The following is a 21546-nucleotide window of genomic DNA, read 5'->3' as shown; positions in this document are numbered from 1 at the left end:
TACCTGTACAAAAGCAGAAGGGCAAAGAAATAGTCTTGAAATTTATCATTGTGAAAAAAACATGCAATTCAAGTACAGAGATGACAGGATTATTCTTTGCCTGGGTTAATCACAAGGAAGGCTCTGTCCTTTGGATCCTAATGACACTTTACCTTATTTCTAAATAGTGCCTTGAACTCTCCCTCTTCCAAAGCTCTCTGCCCAGCTGGTGCCTCCTCTGACTGAGATTCCAAGGCCTGAATGGTACAATATGCTCAGGATGAGGGATGTTCTTTCTGGCTGCCAGTGAACTTGAACAATGCCACTTGCAATCCCTGCAAACCTGGGCAGAGACCCAAAAACTCACACCTGGCATCCTGGTCCTATCCAAGGAGGATGAAAATAGGTCTTGCTAAACTTCAGCAGCCAACATGACCAAGGCTGCTTGGCCCTCTTCACACCTTTGATCTGGTCCTAAAAGATCACCTTGACCCAAGGTCACACCCAGATCTAAAGGAGATCCTCTCTTTTCCTCCTGGCCACTGTCACTGCCTCTAAAGCTAACCTTATGTTCATAGTACATTCTGGACACATTAGGATGGGAAAAAAAAAAAAAAAAAGTTTATATATGTATATTCTAAAAGGGAATCCTGGGTGGCACAAATGGTTAGGCATTGGACTACAAACTGAAAGGTTGGCAGTTCAGACCCAGCCAGAGGCACCTTGGAAGTGACCAGCTTCTGAAAAGTCACAACCTTAAAAACCCTGTGGAGTGCAGTTCTACTCTGCACGCATGGAGGCGCCATGAGTCAGAATCGACTCAATGGTAACTACCAACACCAACAACATATTCTAAAGATAACCTCCAACAATAACATACAGATTTCTAAAAATGAACATCTCCAAAAAATTGAACAAGTATTGTTTTTAGAATTTCGTTGTGATCCTGTGCTCCTTTGGGCAACAATTAAGTATTTTAATACGTTGGTGATAATGATGTGCTTACATTTATTGAAGTTATTAAGTTGCTTGTCACACCACCCGGGGGGTTGGCACTTAGGTTTACATGCTGAGAAGCAGTCGGAAAAGTAGTAATGATTAAAAAGACATTCGAGTGCTACTCTTGCCTCTGGCTGGTTTACTTTGGACATCATAAACTCTTTTTTTCAGGATCTAATATTTGGGAGTATGCTTGAGAAAACAGAGCTTCAGGAAAAGCTAAGAATGACCTCTTTTTGGCTGACTCATTCTGACTTTAAAGTAATATGTCTTTTCAGAACATGGTAAGAGTTCAAAGTCGGCTTTTATTTTTCCCATATTTTCTTATTATGGAAGAAAAATAATACTGTAATGCATGCATTTGTTCAATTCCTACTTTTATTTCAATGGGGTAGCATTGCATCCTCTGGTCATAAAAGAAGACATGATAGCAGCGTTCCTTTCTTACAGTCATCTTGGTGTTGGTTCCTTCTACCCTATAAACTGCAAAAGTGGAGTTAAGATTCTTGTCAGACAGGTCATCTCCTTACCAAGAGCATTGGGAGCCCCTTCTGGATTCTTCTCTCAACTGTTCTCAGTATGGGCATATTCTTTCTCCCTTCACCTTGACATTCTCGGTGGCCTTGGTTGGGAAAGAAGTATCCTCTCTCAGTTCTCTTCCAACTGCATTCAAAATCCAGTGGGAATGTGTTGCCTGGTGGGGCTCCAGCCCTGGTCTCTTCCTTCCTCCTCTTGGCAGAGTTCCCCTACTCCTCTCCTGGGGTGTGGTGACAGAAGTTTTGCTGCTAACATCCTCCCTCTTCTAGCTGGGGCCTGCCCAGGGTTTCCATGGATTGGGCTGCTAAGTTCTAGGCTCTGAGAAGGCTGCTGAAGAACTCTGGCCTCTGGACCCCAGGCTGGAGCCAGCCCGACTGCATGGGTGGTTCTGTGCGGCTGATGTGCATCTCCCTGACTGCGGGGACCTGGGGCTGTAGGAAGGCCCAACAGCTGCGCCCTACTAGAGGTATTGGTGCTCCTGAGGAGACGCATAGGAGTCCTATACATAGGATGAAGGGAGTTAGGGAAGAAGGGCTGGCATGAGGCTTATTGATACTTTTCCCATGACTGGTTTGTCTCCTCCATGAGAATTACTCCCCATTTCCAGTCCTACCTTCTCACCAAGGCTAAAGCTAGCATCTGTACTGTCTGCTGAACACCAGCCTTGGATGTCTGTCTTTAAAACAAAACTCATCATCTCTTCTCCAAAGCCCTATCTCCTACTCTACATGTCCTTATGTGTGTCAGTAATTCTACCTTTCTCTTTTCACCCAGGTTTGAAAATATGAACCCGTGTGGCCTTATCAGAGCCTTTATGGCACAATTGTTGAGAGCTGCGCTGCTAACCAAAGGTCAACAGTTCTAATCTACCAGCTGCTCCTTGGAAACCCTAGGGGGGCAGTTCTACTCTGTCCTATGGAATCTCTATGAGTGGGAATTGATGGCAATTTTACTTTTTGGTGGCTTTCTCATCTCCTCCCCACACACCAATTCCTTTTAAAATCTCCTTTGAAATGTCCTCCTTCATTGATTTTGTAGGTGATGGATAACAAGAAATCAGAAATATATATATTAAAAAAAAAAAACACATACTTATATATCCATTATACAAAGAAAAGAGTCCCTGGGTGGTGTGAAGAGTTAAGTGCTCTACTACTATCCAAAAGGTTGGAGGTTCAAATCCACGTAGAGGCACCTCGGAAGACAGGCCTGACAATCTGGTTTCGAAAGATCACAGCCTTGAAAACCCTATGGAGCAGTCCTATTCTGCACACACAGGGTCGCCATAAGTCAGAATTGACTCGATGGCAACTAACAACAACATGCAAAGAAATCCTAAAATACCATTTGCTCAAGTCAATACTCTGTCCAAAATTGCTGATGAATTCTCATTGCTTAAAAATACTAAAATCTAACTCTTAATTTTCTTGATTTCACATTCAAAATCTCGTCATAGTCTATTCTTCAGGTACATCACTTTTATTTCTGCTCTGTTGCTTGGGAAGAATTTGTTGTTCCTGCCAACCAAATCTCTTCATTTTTCATTTATTCAACAAACATTGACTGAGCTGTAAGGATGCTGCATTCTGTGGGCACCATTCACAAAACATGCCGTAAACATTTTTGCTTCGTGGCTCTGTTCAAATCGACCTCCTGCCTGGCCTGCCTTCCCAGACTTTCGTCAAGCCTCATCTGCTTTTTCCAAAGCTTTTCAGGCAGCTGCTGGTCTCCAGCTCCCCCTGTCTTCTTTGAACCTTGATTTTCCCCAACATCTGTCTTACTCCTGGACACCTACCTTCTAATTCTCTTTATTGTGTCCTTTTGTTTAAGAAGACTTTATGTCAATATTTTGTTTACTTATATGTCTCCAACAAGATAAGCGGTTTCTTTAGTCAATAGTGCTCAAAGTTTAGTCCCTGATCAGTATCAGCATCACCTGGAAACATGTTAGACCTGCAAAATTTCGGGCCCCTGACCTACTGAAAGAAAATTCAGGGAATGGGGCCCAGCAATCTGTTTTAACAAGCCCTCCAGAGAATGCTGATGCTCCCTGAAGTCTGAGAACCACAACTCCAGGTAATGGATCTGAGGCGAGGAAGGCTTGGACTGCCTGTTTATTTCTGGGGTATACTGCAAAATATTTGGGACTTCTTCTCAGGGAGTGCCTGGGTGGTTCAAAGAACTAAATGCTTGGCTGCTAACCAAAAGGTTAGAAGTTTGAGTCCGCACAGAGGCACCTTGGAAGAAAGACCTGGAAATCTACTTCTGAAAAATCACCCATTGAAAACCCTATGGAGCACAGTTCTACACATATGGGGTCACCATGAGTCGAAATCCACTTGACATAAACTGTGTTGGTTCTCTCTCTGGCAGTGTATTTGACAGCCTGTGCAAAACACTAAGCCTTCGTATACATATGCCATGGTTTATTTTTACCTTGTCAAATTAAAAAAAATTGATTTGAATCAAATTAAAAAGATGATGTTGTGTTGTTGTTAGGTGCCGTCGAGTCAATTCCAACTCATAGTGACTCAATGCACAACAGAATGAAACACTGCCCAGTCCTGCGCCATCCTCACAATTGTTGCTATGTTTGAGCTCATTGTTGCAGCTACTGTGTAGTGCCTTCCAACCTGAGGGGCTCATCTTCATAAAGCTTTCACTGGCTAATTCTTTTCAGAAGTAGACCACCGGTTCCTTCTTCCTAGTCGGTCTTAGTCTGGAAGCTCAGCCGAAACCTGTCTGCTATGGGTGACCCTGCTGGTATTTGAATACCAGCGGCATAGCTTCCAGCATCACAGCAACACACAAGCCCCCACAGTATGACAAACTGACAGACACATGTGGGTGTGCTGTTGTTAGGTACTGTTAATCTTTTCTGACTCATAGCAACCCTAAGTACAACAGAACGAAACACTGCCGGGTCCTGCACCATCCTCACAGTTGTTGCTATGTTTGAGCCCATTATTGCAGCTACTATGCCAGTCCGTCTCATTGAGGGTCTTCCTCTTTTTTGCTGACCCTCTATTTTACCAGGCATGATGTCCTTCTCCAGGGGCTGGTCTCTCCTGATAATATATCCAAAGTACATGAGACGAAGTCTCACCGTCCTCACTTCCAAGGAGCATTTTGGCTGTACTTGTTCCAAGACAGATTTGTTCATTCTTCTGGTAGTCCATAGTATATTCAGTGTTCTTTGCCAACACCGTAATTCAAAGGCATCAATTCTTCTTCACTCTTTCTTATTCATTGTTCAACTTTTGAATGCATATGAAGCAACTGAAAATATCACAGCTTGGGTCAGGTACACCTCGATCCTTAAAGTGACATCTTTGCCTTATAACTCTAGAAAGAGGTCTTTTGCAGCAGATTTGCCCAATGCAATGTGTCTTTGATTTCTTGACTGCTGCTTCCATGGGCATTGATTGTGGATCCAAGTAAAATGAAATCGTTGACAACTTCATTATTTTCTCGTTTTTCATGATCCTGCTTATGGGTCTAGTTGTGAGGGTTTTTGTTGTTTTTATGTTGAGGTGCAATCCATGCTGAAGGCTATAGTCTTTGATCTTCATCAGTAAGTGCTTCAAGTCCTCTTCACTCTCACAAGCAAGGTTGTGTCATCTGCATATTGCAAGTTGTTGATGAGTCTTCTTGCAATCCTGATGCTGCGTTCTTCTTCATATAGTCTAGCTTCTTGGATCATTTGCTCAGAATACAGACTGAGTCAGTATAGTGAAAAAATATGATCCCGACACACGTCTTTCCTGATTTGATACCAGGCAGTATCACCTTGTTCTGTTAAAAAAAAACAAAAACAAAAAAAAAACTGCCTCTTGGTCTATATACAGGTTCTGCATGAGCACAATTAAGTGTTCTGGAATTCTCATTCTTTGCAATGTTATCCGTAGTTGCCACGATCCACACAAATGGCTTTGCGTAGTCAATAAAACACAGGTAAACATCTTTCTGTATTCTCTGCTTTCAGCCAAGATCCAAAGATGGTAATATAGAGAATGGGAAGAAAGGGAAGGAGGAGGAAACCAATATGCTAAAGGTTGCTATTTTTCTAATATCTCTGAGCTTCCTGGCAGCAAGCAATGAAAGGGAAGTATGACGTCTTTTTGCTCTGTTTGTACCGGAGGAGGTCAAAATTCTGTAACTAAATTCCAAAAGAAATTTCTCATGTGGAAATTTATATAGCGGTGTTATGGACTGAATTGTCTCCCCTAAAAATGTATGTCAACTTGGCAAGACCATGACTCCCAGTATTGTGTGAATTGTCCAGCATTTTGTCATCTGTTGTGATTTTCCTATGTGTTGTAAATCCTACCTCTATGATGTTAATGAGGCAGAATTAGAGGCAGTTATAGTAATGAGGCAGGACTCAATCTACAAGATTAGTTTGTATCTTGAGTTAATTCCTTTTGAGATATAAAAGAGAGAAGTGAGTAGAGAGACAGGGGAACCTCATACCACCAACAAAATAGTGCCAGGAGCAGAGTGTATCCTTTGAACCCCTGGTCTCTGCTCTGAGAAGTTCCTAGACCTGGGCAAGATTGATGACAAGACCTTCCTCCAGAGCTAACAGAGAGAGAAAGCCTTCCCCTGGAGCTACCACCTGAATTTGGACTCCTAGCCTACTAGACTGTGAGAGAATAAATTTCTCTTTTTTAAAGCCATCCACTTGTGGTATTTCTGTTATAGCAGCACTAGATAACTAAGCCAAGGAGTCATTTAGAGAGATAAAAGATAAAATCCTTAGTGAGGATTTTAAAACATATGCAGCAAACATTCCCACAAGACTGGTTTATGTTTATTATCATCATTATACTATGTGTGCCAATGCTTAGCTTGCAAGAAATAGGAGCTATTTATTACTAAACCTTTGACAAGAGTTCCCTCTGCCATTTCTCATAATTTGATGATGGAAGGGAGGACCTAGTTTCTCCCAGCCAGCTAGCCACTAAGGAAAGAATGTATCTTGATTGTGATGGGCAAGAAGGGTGTGAGATAGGTGGGCCATTATCCCCAGGAAAGAGTAAACATCTAAGGGAGGGCAGCCCTGTGAGAGGTCCCAAGCCCCATCTGACTGGTCACAAGGTCACTAAGCTCAAACTAGGTGAGTATGGATTGGAACACAGGATTCCACATCAAGCATAGTACTGAGGCCAAATGCAGTGAGATGACTTTTGAACCTGAAGGCAGAGAATTCAAGAAATTGGACAAATATCTCCCAAGTACTGTCTACCATGGAGAACTGTTTAAAAGAAGACAAGGGCATTTATCTTGGTTGTTGTTGTTGTTGTTAGGTGCCCTTGAGTCAGTTCCAACTGATAGCAACCGTAAGCACAACAGAACAAAATACTGCCTGGTAGTGCACCATCCTCCGGATTGTTGTAATGCCTGAGCCCATTGTTGTAGCCACCGTGTCAGTCCATCTCATTGAGGGCGTCCCACTTTTTTGCTGACTCTCTGCAAAACATGATGTCCTTCTCCAGGGACTGATCCCACCTGATAACATGTCCAAAGTAAGTGAGTTTATCTTTGGGGTTATTTGGCAACTGATAATAAAAGACAAAACAAGAGTTTTCTGAAATTTGGAATTTAAACCAACACCATTGCTAATCTTAGATAGGACTGGGCCTCAAGTGAATTTATCTTCAGTGTGATGATTAAGATTGTGTGTCGGCTTGGCTGGGCCATGATTCTCAGTGTTTTGGCAGTCATAATGTTGTGATCACTTCCCTGTTGAGATCTGATATGTGATCACTCTCATGATGTGATCTGCTGTGAGTAGCCAATCTGTTGAAAGGGAATTTCCTTGGGCTAGTGGCCTGCATTGAATATAAGTGGACATTCTGGCAAGGCTTGGGGGCTTTTTGCTCCTGCTGAATCCTGCAGCTGCCTCCTGTTTGTCTGACCTCAGGTCCTTGGGACTTGAGGTAGCAGCTTACCTGCAGTCTTGCCTGCCAATCTTGGGATTCATCCATCTTTGCAGCCTGTGAGCAAGAGCCCTTCTCTCTGATGTGCTGATCTTGGGTTTGCCAGCCCCTGCAGCTATGTGAATCAGGAGAAGCCGCTATCCTGACCTGCAGACTGGGACATTCCTGCCTCTACAACCATATGAGCCATTTCCTTGATTTAAATCTCTTTGTATACATTTATACGCTTTACTGGTTTTGCTTCTGTAAAGAACCCAGCCTAAGACACTCAGTTTGTGCCAGTCCACTTTGGACATGGCCCTTTATATTCACAATCTGGAGTCTGTTTTCTCCCGTTTGACAACTCTATGACACATGGATATCAGTTGGGGGAAGAAGAAAACTTAGTTCCTAAACACCAAACAAGTCTTGGCTATTGTGACAATGCTGTGGCAGAGACCTCTGACCTCCTACTCTAAATTTACAGTTGAGGAGGAGAACTATTATCAGCATGAACAGCCCAGGGCTGATTGCTATGAGGTGGAGGTCAGATATGCCTCTACCCTCCAACCTTTTTACCTATTCTGACACCAACCATCTCTCCCATAGCATTCTCTACTTCTCCACTGGGTTTGGTAATTCATTGCAATGATTACACAGAACTCACAGACCACACTCATAGTAATGGGGTTTATTGGGAAAGTTACAGGTTACAATTCAGGATTATGAAAGAGTCATTATGCAGTTCTTTGTTCAGGACAGCCTCTTCTCAGCCATGATCACAAGCAGGCCTTTCTCTGGCCCTTAGCCCCTTGGTCTCTTGTCCCGGCCTCTGTCTTGCTCGGGCAATTGTTACAAAGCTCTTTAGCTCTGCCAAGAAGTGCCTGGGGGCATCCCACTTTGCCAGGAAGCTTCTTGCTCTAAGGCTCCCAGCTTTCTCACTCCATGTGCCATGAAGTCCACTGTGAGGTTTCCTGCCATTCTCCTGGTTCTGCTGCCTCTGCTTCCACCATTTCTCTGTTGCTATTTCTCACCATCTCCAGTGTTACTGTTCTCCTTCTCTGTCCTGGTTCTGTTGCCTCTGCTGCCTCTCTCTGTCTTCCATGTTATAGCTCCTTTCTCTCTCTCTCCATGTCTTCCTTTAAGCCTAGTGGGATGGCAAAACTGACCAGTCTCCTCATTAGGGTTCCATATACCTTATTTGCATGGTTCTCACCCCCATAGGGCTCCATAACACCTTATTTGCATTATTAGCAAGCTATCCAATTCCCTTGATGGGCCACGAGCACCTCATTTGCATAGCCCCACCCAGTCATTTGGTGGGAGTTACAAAGGCTATGGCTGGAGGGGCTGTATTAAGCAATCACTGCACCACAGCTGTAGAGTGCCTTCATCCATCTTCCGTATGGATGAAGTAATCTCTCACAAGTAATTTTCCTGAAGACTGCACTGTAATGAGCCTCCAAAACATTTCATAGACTAAAGACATGACAAAGACGAAAGATCACAAAATTTAAAGTCAGAAATCCAGACTCTGTCATTTATCAGCTGCATGACCTCATCAGATGGGATAATGTGCATGAAAGTGCTTTGGGAACTGAAAGTATGTACACCTTGGTTGTCTTTTGTTTGTAATATACATGGTCAGGGAAATTAATCTTTGTTTTTTAATTTTGGGTACAACTCACAGTAAATTAAGAGACAAGGGCTATTCTAGGGGACTTTTATGTGCATTTCCTGTGTGGGCTGCACATTTCAAGAGTCTTGTTTAACTCTGAACCCCAAGCTAAAATGTGTTGCTTATTGAGGGCGTGTCTCCACCCAAAGGCTGATCGGTTAACAACCATTTCACAAATGAGTAAATCGTAGAAACAACATGTTAAATATTTTTTCCATACTCTCACAGAAAGACTAGGTCTGTGAGATCATACTGCAGTTATTTGGATGTGTCTTGTTATGCAGGGCCTCTGTGGAGAGAAGGAGCAAGAGGAATAATAATGATGATAATGGGATGATAATAATAGCAGCCAACTGAATGCCTGATGCTCTATCAAACATTTTACATGCATTATCTTATTTAAAAAGGGTCCTGGTGGTGCAAGGGTTAAGCACTCAGCTGCTAACCAAAAGGTAGGCAGTTTGAACCCATCAGCTGGTCTACTGGAGAAAGATGAGGTAGTCTGGTCCTGTGAAGATTACAGCCTTGAAAACACTGTGGAGCAGTTCTACTATGTCCTACAGAGTCGCTGTGAGTCTCAACTTACTCGATGACGGGTTTTATCTTGTTTAATCATCACTGCAACCCTATGAGGTTAGTATTAGTAACCCAGTTTTACATTTGAGGAAACTTAGGTTGAGTCTTTAGGGGATATGCCCAAGGGATTGAAATCCAGGTCTTCTGCCTCAAAGTCTTGATTTTCACACTATGCACTACTTCCTCCCAGAGCAGAGCAAAAATAAGCACCATTGCATTTCTCACTTCCAAATCAATGAATTCATCAATATAAAATTTCTGTAAAATATCCTCCCTAATATTTAAGTCCCTCCCAAAATTTAAGTACTGAAAAGAAAGCAATCTGTGCAACTGTTCCCCTAAAAAAAAAAAAAATTCCCCTAGAGGCTTCTAAATTGACTTATGTTTGTATTGTATTTAAATGGAATCTAAAACTTCCCACGATCTATAGTTTAAAAAAAAAAAAAAAAACACTACTGTACTCTTTCCCCAAACTATTATTTTTTCTAGTGTAAAAAGTAATTTCAACTCATCATTCCTTTTCTGATCCTTTTTATACTTTCCTTACGATACTATATTCATCTTTAGATAAAATGATTAACATGAGAATAATCAGGGTGCGGAAAGGGAATCCCTTTGGTTTCTGGAGTGCACTTGGCCTGATTCTGTGAAAAGAGTGTTGCCCAGGAAAATTCTCATGTTACAAGTCTGGAATAAAACCCTACCACCTTTCAGAAGCCTTCCTTTAATGCTCAGACCAGCCATGTGTTTTCCTTTTTCTGTGTTCCTTTAAGTGCTACCTTATAAATTATCCTGAAGAATTTAAATTGTTTGTTGTCTGCTTCTGCACTGAGGTTTAAGCTCCTTGAGAGTAGGAATGCCTATGGACTTCTGTCCTCAAAACCTGGTTTTAGTGTCTACAAAACAAAAAACCAAACTCATTGCCATCTGTCAGTTTGTCATACTGTGGGGGCTTGTGTGTTGCTGTGATGCTAGAAGCTATGCCACCAGTATTCAAATATGGCAGGGTCACCCATGGCAGATAGATTTCAGCTGACCTTCCAGACTAAGACAGACTAGGAAGAAGGACCCGGCAGTCTACTTCTGAAATGAGTTAGCCACTGAAGGCCTTATGAATAGCAGCCGAACATAGTCTGATATAGTACAGGAAGATGAGTCCCTCAGGTTGGAAGGCACTCAAAAGACAACTGGGGAAGAGCTGCCTCCTCAAAGTGGAGTCAACTTTAATGACATGATTGGAGTAAAGCTTTCAGGACCTTCATTTGCTGATGTAGCACGACTCAAAATGAGAAGAAAAAGCTGCAAACATCTATTAATAATCGGAACATGGAATGTCTGAAGTATGAATCTAGGAAAACTGGAAAATGTCAGAAATGAAATGGAACACATAAACATTGATACCTTAGGCATTAGTGAGCTGAAATGGACTGGTATTGGTCATTTTGAATCAGACAATCATATGGTCTACTATGCCGGGGATGACAACTTGAAGAGGAATGGCATTGTATTAAATGGCAAAAGGAACATTTCAAGATCTATCCTGAAGTACAATGCTAACAGTGATAGGATAATATTCATATGCCTACAAGGAAGACCAGTTAATGTGACCATTTTTCAAATTTATGCACCAACCACTAAGGCCAAAGATGAAGAAATGGAAGATTTTTACCAACTTCTGCAGTCTGAAATTGATCAAACATGCAATCAGGATGCACTGATAATTACTGGTGATTGAAATGTCAAAGTTGGAAAAGAAAGAAGGATTGGTAGTTGGAAGATATGGCCTTGGTGATAGAAATGATGCTGGAGATCACCTGATGGAATTTTGCAAGACTAATGACTTCTTCATTGCAAATACCTTTTTTCACCAACATAAACGGTGACTATACACATGGACCTCCCTAGACAGAATATGCAGGAATCAAATCGACTGCATCTGTAGAAAGAAATGATGGAAAAGCTCAATATCATCAGTCAGAACAAGGCCAGGGGCTGACTGTGGAACAGACCATCAATTACTCATATGCAAGTTCAAGTTGAAACTGAAGAAAATTAGAATAAGTCCATGAGAGCCAAAGTATGACCTTGAGTGTATCCCACCTGATTTTAGAGACCATCTCAAGAATAGATTTGGCACATTGAACACTAATGACTGAAAACCAGAAAAAGACCAGATAAATTGTGGAATGATATCAAGGACATCATACATGAGGAAAGCAAGAGGTCCTTAGAAAAAAAGGAGCGAAAGAAGAGACCTAAATGGATGTCAGAAGAGACTCTGAAACTTGCTCTTGAATGTTGAGTAGTTAAAGCAAAAAGGAAAAATGATGAAGTAAAAGAGCTGAACAGAAGATTTCCAAGTGTGGCTTGAGAAGACAAGGTAAAGTATTATAATGACATGTGCAAAGAGCTGGAGATAGAAAACCAAAAAGGAAGAACACGCTCAGCATTTCTCAAGCCGAAAGAACTGAAGAAAAAAATTCAAGCCTCGAGTTGCAGCACTGAAGGATTCTATGGGGAAAATATTAAACAACACAGGCAGCATCGAAAGAAAATGGAAGAAATACACAGAGTCACTATACCAAAAAGAATAGGTCAACGTTCAACCATTTCAGAACCAATGGTACTGAAGGAAGAAGTCCAAGCTGCACTGTAAGCATTGGCAACAAACAAGTCTCCAGAATTGTCAAAATACCAATTGAGATGTTTCAACAAATGGACGCAGTGCTGGAAGTGTTCCTTTTCTGTGGTCTATGCCAAGAAATTTGGAAGACAGCTACCTGGCCAACTGACTGTCAGAGATCCATATTTATGGCTATTCCCAAGAAAGGTGATCCAACCAAATGTGGAAAATATCGAACAATATCGTTAATATTGGAAAACCTGGTGGCGTAGTGGTTAAGTGCTATGGCTGGTAACCAAAAGATCAGCAGTTCAGATCCACCAGGCACTCCTTGGAAACTCTATGGTGCAGTTTTACTCTGCCCTATAGGGTCACTATGGGTCAGAATTGACTCAACGGCAACAGGTTTGGTTTTTTTTATCATTAATATCACATGCAAGCAAAATTTTGCTGAAGATCATTCAAAAGCCTCTGTAGCAGTATATCGACAGGAAACTGCCAGAAATTCAAGCCGAATCTAGAAGAGGTCATGGAACCAGGGATATCATTGCTGATGTCAGATGGACCTTGGCTAAAGCAGAGAATACCAGAAAAATGTTTACCTGTGTTTTATTGACTATGCTAAGGCATTCAACTGTGGATCATACCAAATTGTAGATAACATTATGTAGAGTAGGAATTCCAGAACACTTAGTTGTGCTCATGAGGAATCTGTACATGGAACAAGAGGCAGTCATTTGAACAGTATCCCTTGTTGGGATACTACGTGGTTTAGAGTCAGGGAAGGTGTGCGTCAGGGTTGTATCCTTTCACCAAATCTATTCAATCTGTATGCTGAGCTAATAATTTGAGAAGCTGGGCTATATGAAGATGAACAGGGCATCAGGATTGGATGAAGACTAACAACCTGAGATATGCAGATAACACAACCTTGCTTGCTGAAGGTGAAAAGGACTTGAAGCACTTTCTGATGAAGATTAAATCCACAGCCTTCGGTAGGGATTATACCTCAACATAAAGAAAACAAAAGTCCTCACAACTGGACCAGTAAGCAACATCATAATAAACGGAGAAAAGATTGAAGTTGTGAAGGATTTCATTTTACTTAGATCCACAATCAACACCTGTGGAAGTAGCAGTCAGGAAATCAAAAGACACATTGCATTGGGCAAATCTGTTGCAAAAGACCCCCTTAAAGTGTTAAAAAACAAGGATGTCACCTGGAGAACTAAAGTGTGCCTGACCCCAGCCATGGTGTTTTCCTTTACCTCATATGCATGCAAAAGCTGGACAATGAACAAGGAAGACCAAAGTAAAATTTATGCCTTTGAATTGTGGTGTTGGTGTAGAATATTGAATATACCATGGCCTGCCAAAAGAACAAACAAGTCTCTCTTGGAAGAAGTACAGCCAGAATGCTCCTTAGAAACAAGAGTGGCAAGACCACATTTCACATACTTTGGACAGGTTATCGGGAGTGATCCCTTCCTGAAGAAGGACATCATGCCTGGTAAAATAGAGGGTCAGCAAAAAAGAGGAAGACCCTCAGCCAGATGGATTGACACAGTGGCTGCAAAAATGGGCTCAAGCATGGCAACAATTGTGAGGATGGCACAGGATAGGTTAGTGTTTCTTTCTGTTGTGCATAGGGTTGCTATGAGTCAGAACTGACTTGATGGCACCTAACAACAACAACAACATTACCGTTGAATCAATTTAGACTTACAGTAACCCTAAAGAATAGATTAGAACTTCCCCATAGGGTTTCCAAGGAGTGGCTGAGAGATTTGAACTGCTGACATTTTCGTTAGTAGCTGAGCTCTTAACCACTGTACCACCAGGTCTCCAGTTGTCATATCTAGCACACAGTAAAACCCCAGACCTGTTGCCATCAAGTTCATTCTAACTCATGGCGACCCCATGTGTTACAGAGTAGAACTGCTCCATGAAGTTTTCTTGGCTGTAATCTTTATAACTTCATGAAAGCAAATTGCCAGGCCTTTCTTCCATGCACCTCTGCATAGAATTGAACCACCAACCTTTAGGTTAGTAGCTGGACACAAAGACTTTGTGCCACCCAGGGAGCTTAGCATATAGTAGGTATCCAATAAATGCAATAAAATTATGTTTAATTCTAGAAGTGTTGTAGAGTTCAGGGACAATAGTATAAAGAATTGTGTGAAGGGTATGAGATTTTACCCTACTTGCAAGCTAACAGCCTGCCACGATTTCATGGATTTTAACAGAAGCTATGAGGAACCCTGGTGGCGCAGTGGTTAAGAACTTGTCTGCTAATCTTAAGGTTGGCAGTTTGGATCCACCAGCCACTCATTGGAAAACCTATGGGGTAGTTCTATTCTGTCTTATAGGGTTGCTATGAGTCACAATTGACTCAATGACAATGAGTTTGGCTTAGTTTTTGCAAGCTAACAAGTTGGCCTGCCACAGTTTCATGGATTTTCACAGAAGACATAAGACTCCTGGATCAGAGACAAGGAAACGTATTACTCATGAAGATAACAGTAGTCAGAGTGTCAGCATTTCTTCTGGTTCCCCAAATCCATATCCCCAGAGGGCAATGCAGAGAGGGCCAGGTGATGCCTGAACATGCAGCGGTTTTCGCTATAGGAGAAGAACTCCAAGCTTAGGGAATCTGAATCTTTTACAGTGGTCTGTAAGCCTTTGTGGTCTTTGTCTGGAGGAAGACATTATCTTTACTATACTGGACAGTAAACAAATCTGCCCTCAGCTCTGGAGTGAGACACTATATCTTCCAAGGCTGATTGCTATATAAACATCCTTGAAAAGATAGTCTAGAACAAAGGAATCATTCTGCTTGCAAGATGATCAGAAATGTGAGAGACCCATGGAGATTTGTCTCCCAACAAACACAAGGGAGAGATTAGTTCTACTAGTGATTTTCAGGTTAAGAAAGACTTCAAAGAGAAGGTGATACTTAAGTTGAGACTTAAAGTATATGAATAGGCATTCACCGGGCACACAGTTTTAGTAGGACATTTCCCAAAGCAAGAGCAAGTAGAACAAGGTATGGAGGAAAGGTGACTTTGTAAGGTGGTTTGCATGGGTGAAGAATAAATATGGGATGAGGGAGGAAGAAGTCTGGCCTGAGATACCTGGAGAGGTAGGTCAGAGGCAGCTCCCAGAGTTCTCACCTTCATGCAGGAGACCTGGGTTTGATTTCTGGACAATGTACTGCACGTGCAGCTACTACTCATCTGTTGGTGGAGTCTTGTGTGTTACGATGATGCATTACGATGATGCTAAATAGGTTTCAGTGGAGCTTCCAGACTAAGGCAGATTAGGAAAAAAGGCCTTGTGATCTACTTCCAAAACTCGGCCTGTGAAAACCCTATGGATCACAGTGGTTTGATCTAAGTGTGCACGGGGTCACCATGAGTGGGGGGCCAACTCGACAGCAGTTAATAACAACATACCATACTGACGAGTATGGACTTTGTCCTATAAGTTATGGGGAACCAGTGAAAGTTTTTAAGCACTTGAGGCACGTGATCAAATTTGCAGTTTAGAAAAATCCATTTGGCTGAGACCAAAAGGACTTTCCAGGCAGAAAGAACACGAGCAAAGGAATGGAGACATTAAAGTGCCCAGTAAATTGAGGAAATGGTAGCAGATCTCTGAACAGGACAGTCAATCCAACCCTTATCAAAGTGAATGTTTATTAATGGTGACTTAACACCTTTCAATCAATCATTAGGTGCCAGTTGTTAAGCTGGGGCATAGCCTGGGAAAGTCCAGGGCAGTGCCATGTTAAGTTAGGCTAGGCTACTATTATGTCCGAATAATCCATAGTGAAAAAATAGACGTGAGATGACAAGTTGGTTTCATTTTAAGTGCTGTGTAAGAGTTCCAAAACTGAGGAGCCTGGCATGCCTAGGGTGGCTGGCTCAAGTGTAGGCCTGACTACATTTTATGACTTCCGCTTCTGCATTCTTGAGAATGTAACTTTGACTTCTTTATATGCATATGGGACTGGGCTTCTTACTAGGTAGAACCAGCAGACTAACTTCTTCCCACTCATAGGCATGTGACCTCGGGCCTCTGGCTGGGCAGACCAGCAGACCCTGGCTCCCTATCAATCATCTTGTGACCCCTTTTCAAGCACATACTTCCGCAGATTTTTGTGAGTGTATCCAATCCAAACGGCCCATATTCCTGTTTCCAACCACTCACTGTAAGGCCACTGCTTCGAGTTGTCCTGCCTCCTGGTTATCTAATCTTGCAACTTCCAATCAGAATGCTATATTTACCTCATAAATATGCCTCTGTGACTCCACTGTTTTCGAGCACAGGTTTTCATTTTGTGACATTCAGCGTGTTCCCGGCTCCTTTGCTCTCAATAAATCTCTGTTTTCATTTTAAACAGAGCACGTGTAGTCATTCAACAACAGTGCCAACTCACGTTGATTTCTAGAGGCTGCTTGCAACATGGTGTTGAGAAGGATTCTCAACCTCAATCTGGACTCAATAGGAAACAGTAAAATAGTTACTTAGTTTTGTCTATTATGTGCATAAGAATGGTGAGTAGCAGCACATTTGCTGATAGTGGGCAAGGGGTAATGTGTGGTCAATGCCAACTATTCAGAAATAGAAACCTAAGGAAGGGCTTAGGGTCTGTGGCAGGAGTAGTTGTATAGCTATGGGAGGGTTATGAGGATAAGTGAAATGGTAGAAGACCACAACCAAGATACTTTGGTTAATTTTGGAAAATTCTCATTAACTGTATCTTCATATATTTATTCTGTTCCATTCTCTTGAATTTGTCCTACTGGAAGTTCAGTTACAAGAACAGGCATTCCCCAGGTTATGAATGTACGTACAATCCATAGTTATGAGCCAACCCCCGTAATGCCTATTATATTAAAAATTTGAGGTACATACAATGGTTTGTAATAACAAATGGGTACTAGCTGGCAATGCACATCAAAACATTGTTATTATTATGTTAAAGATGTTTTAGTGCATCTGGAAGTGTTTCTTTAAAATTTTTATGCATAGAAAGCTATACTATATACTATACACTATACACTATACACTATACACTATACACTATATATATATTTTTATATACTATATACTATTTTTTAATATAAAAAATATACTATATAGTATATATAAAAAAAACTAAAAAAGTTTTTTTTTTTCCTATATATATATACTATATACTATGACAAACACTTGACTAACTGTACCTACTTACATACAAATTTGACTTAAAGACAGATTTAGGAACGGGACTCCTTTGTAATCTGGGGACTGCCTGCATGTTATACAGTTTGATGTTGTTTCACAGTTTTGAATGCTTTATTTTTTCTTTCTAAAATTTATTTTCCTCTTTGTATTTCAATTTGCGTAATTTCTATCTTCAAGTTCACTGATTCTTTTCTTAGCTGTGCCAGGTCTCCTGGTGAAGGCAATTTTCATTTCTGTAATTGTGCTTTTTCATTTCTAGCCTTTCATTTGACTGGTTCTTATAGTTTCTATATCCATGCTGAAATTCCCCATCTGTTTATTCATGTTGTCTACCTTTTCCACTTGTGCCTTTAACATACTAATTGTAGTTATTTTAAATTCCCTGTCCAATTATTTTTGTCCCATAGTTCCAACATGTGGGTTATAGCTGAGTCTACTAATTGCCCTTTTCTTGCTGCTTTTTGGTTAGTTTTTTGTTCTGTTTTTGAGAGCCAAGTTTTTTATTTATTCATTCTTTGCATTTGAAATAGTCTTTGATTATGTCCTTGGCCTGAAACTCTTTGTTATAATCCTTAACAACTACACTACTACAGTAAACCACTTTTCTGGATTTCCCCTCTGTTAATTTTGCCAAGGCCTACCCGCTTCCCTGATTTCTTGTTGTTATTGACCTTGTTGTTGTTGTTAGGTGCCGTTGAGTTGGTTCTGACCCATAGCAACCCTATGTACAACATAACAAAACACTGCCTGGTCCTGCACTGTCCTCACAATTATTGTTATGCTTGAGCCCACTGTTGCAGCCACTGTGTCAATCCATCTTGTTGAGGGCTTTCCTCTTTTTTGCTGGCCCTCTACTTTACCAAAAATGATGTCCATCTGCAGGGGCTGATCCCTCCTGATAACATGTCCAAAGTATATGAGACATAGTCTTGCCATCCTTGCTTCTAAGGAGCATTCTGGTTGTACTTCTTCCAAGACAGATGTGTTTGTTCTTTTAGCAGTCCATTGTATACTCAATATTCTTCGCCAACGCCACAATTCAAAGGCATCAATTCTTCTTTGGTATCTTATTCATCGTCCAGCTTTCGCATGCATGTGTGACAATTGAAAACACCATGGCTTGGGTGAGGCACGCCTTAGTCTTCAAGGTGACATCTTTGCTTTTCAACACTTTAAAGAGGTCCTTTGGAGCAGGCTCGCCCAATGCAATGCTTCTTTTGATTTCTTGACTGTTGCTTCCATGGGTGTTGATTGTGGATCCAAGTAAAATGAAATCCTCGACAACTTCAATATTTTCACAATGTTGCTTATTGGTCCAGTTGTGCTTCAAGTCCTCTTCACTTTGAGGAAGCAAGGTTGTGTCATTTGCACATCGCAGGTTATTAATGAGTCTTCCTCAAAACCTTATGGAATGTTCTTCGTAGAGTCTAGCTTCTTGGATTATTTGCTCAGCATGCAGATTGAATAAGTCTGGTGAAAGGATACAACACTGATGCACATCTTTCCTGACTTTAAACCACACAGCATCCCCTTGTTCTGCTCCCAATGACTGCCTCTTGATCTATGTACAGGTTCCTCATGACCACAATTAAGTGTTGTGAAATTCTCATCCTTTGAAATGTTACCTATAATTTGTTATGATCCACACAGTTGGATGCCTTTGCATAGTCAATAAAACACAGGTAAACATCCTTCTGGTATTCTCTACTTTCTGCCATCAGCAGTGATATCCCTGGTTCCACATCCTCTTTCGAATCCGTTTGAAATTTCTGACAGTTCCCTGTTGATATGCTGCCGCAGCTGATTTTGACTGATCTTCAGCAAAATTTTGCTTGCATGTGATATTAATGATGTTGTTAGATAATTTCCGCGTTTGTTTGGATCACCTTTCTTGAGAATAGGCACAAATACGGGTCTCTTCCCGTTGGTTGGCCAGGTAGTTGTCTTCCAAATTTCTTGGCATAGACAAGTGAGGACTTCCGGCGCTGCATCCATGTGTTGAAATATCTCAACTGGTATTCTGTCAATTCCTGGAGCCTTGTTTTTCGCCAGTGCCTTCAGTGCATCTTGGACTTCCTCCTTCCGTACCATTGGTTCCTGATCATATGCTACCTCCTGAAACGGTTGAACATCAACCAATTCTTTTTAGTATAGTGACTGTGTATATTCCTTCCATCTTCTTTAGATGCTTCCTGTGTCATTTAGGAAACCCTGGTGGCGTAGTGGTTAAGTGCTACGGCTGCAAACCAAAGAGTCAGCAGTTCAAAACCACCAGGCGCTCCTTGGAAACTCTATGGGGCAGTTCTACTCTGTCCTATAGGGTCACTATGAGTCAGAATCGACTCGACAGTACTAGGTTTCGTTTGTTTTTTTTTGTGTCACTTAATATTTTCCCTGTAGAATCCTTCAATAATGCAACTTGAGGCTTGAATTTTTTCTTCAGTTCTTTCAGCTTGAGAAATGCCAAGCATGTTCTTCCCTTTTGGTTTTCTACCCCCAGGTCTTTGCACATGTCATTATAATACTTTACTTTGTCTTCTAGCGCTACCCTTTGGAATCTTGCGTTCAGCTCTTTTACTTCATTTCTTCCTTTTGCTTTAGCTACTCAATGTTCAGGAGTGCCTTCTAACCTGAGGGGCTTATCTTCTGGCACTACATCAGACAATGTTCTGCTGCTATTCATAAGGTTTTCACTGGATAATCCTTTTCGGAAGTAGACTGCCGGGCCCTTCTTCCTAGCCTGTCTTAGTCTGGAAGTTCAGCTGAAATCTGTCTACCATGGGTGACCCTGCTTATATTTGAATACCGGTGGCATAGCTTCTAGCATCACAGCAACATAAAAGCCTCCACGGTACAACAAACTGACAGATGCGTAGGAGTTATTGACCTTAATCAGGTTAATTTGCTGTTCAGCACAAAGGCCCTCTACCAACTTCACATACATAGACTCAGCACAGTTGGATACAAGTACTGAAAGATGGGCTTGTTTAAGGCTTTGGCATCTTTGAGAATTCCATATGCTAGCCCATTGTGGATGAGGGTGGTCTTCACGCCTCTTGTAAAGCAGTACTAATGTCCGTTACACCTCCAGTGGCAGTGCCTTCCTTAGCCATGGAGGTAGGTTATAGGTGGAGCCAAATCTTGAATGAATCCTCTGCACAACTCAGCAGTGGCTGGGAAAGAGCTGTGGTTAGTATTGATTGAATGCTGGATGTATTTTGTAAGATTTTTCTAGGCCTTTAGTGTGGGATGTTGAGTCAGTTTAGTTAGAGGTTGAGCTGGATTTGTTTTATTGTTCTTATGGCTATTTTCAGTCCATCACAGGTTTCAAATTCCTCTGGTTTACTTTGTACTTAAGGTGGGGGCTGGTTTGCCAGACAGTTTTTTCTCAAGGACTACCCTCAGCTTAAGGCCCTCTCTCTCTCTTTTTTTTTTTTTTTTTTGTGCTTTATGTGAAAGTTTACAGGTCAAGTTAGTTTCTCATACAAAAATTTATACACACATTGTTATGTGACCCTAGTTGCTCTCCTTGTAATGTGACAGCACACTCCTCCTTTCCATTCTGTATTTCCTGTGTCCAGTCAACCAGCTCTTGTCCCTTTTTGCCTTCTCATCACGCCTCTGGACAGGAGCTGCCCATTTAGTCTCATGTATCTACTTGAGCTATGAAGCACATTCTTCACAATTTATCATTTTATGCCTTATAGTCCACTCTAATCTTTGTCTGAAGAGTTGGCTTCGGGAATGGTTTTAGTTTTGGTCTAACAGAGAGTCCAGGGGCCCTGTCTTCTGGGGCCCCTCCAGTTTCAGTCAGATCATTAAATCTGGTCTTTTTACTAGAATTTGAGTTCTGCAACCCGCTTTTTTCCTGCTCTGTCAGGGACTCTCTGTTGTATTCCCTATCAGTGTAGTCATTGCTGGTAGCTGGGCACCATCTAGTTCTTCTGGTCTCAGGTTGATTGAGTTTCTGCTTTATATGGCCCTTTCTGTCTCTTGGGCTG

At 41.5% G+C, this 21546-nt stretch overlaps 1 pseudogene; it reads right to left on the bottom strand.

The window, feature by feature from the left end:
* Window positions 1-17632: 17632 nt before the first annotated feature.
* On the bottom strand, window positions 17633-20658 carry LOC100668623 (small ribosomal subunit protein eS12-like; annotated as a pseudogene).
* Between the last annotated feature and the right edge of the window lie 888 nt (window positions 20659-21546).

The sequence above is a fragment of the Loxodonta africana genome, chromosome 9, assembly GCF_030014295.1.
Source record: "Loxodonta africana isolate mLoxAfr1 chromosome 9, mLoxAfr1.hap2, whole genome shotgun sequence".
Lineage (NCBI taxonomy): Eukaryota > Metazoa > Chordata > Mammalia > Proboscidea > Elephantidae > Loxodonta > Loxodonta africana.
This window is presented reverse-complemented; position numbering and strand designations above follow the sequence as displayed.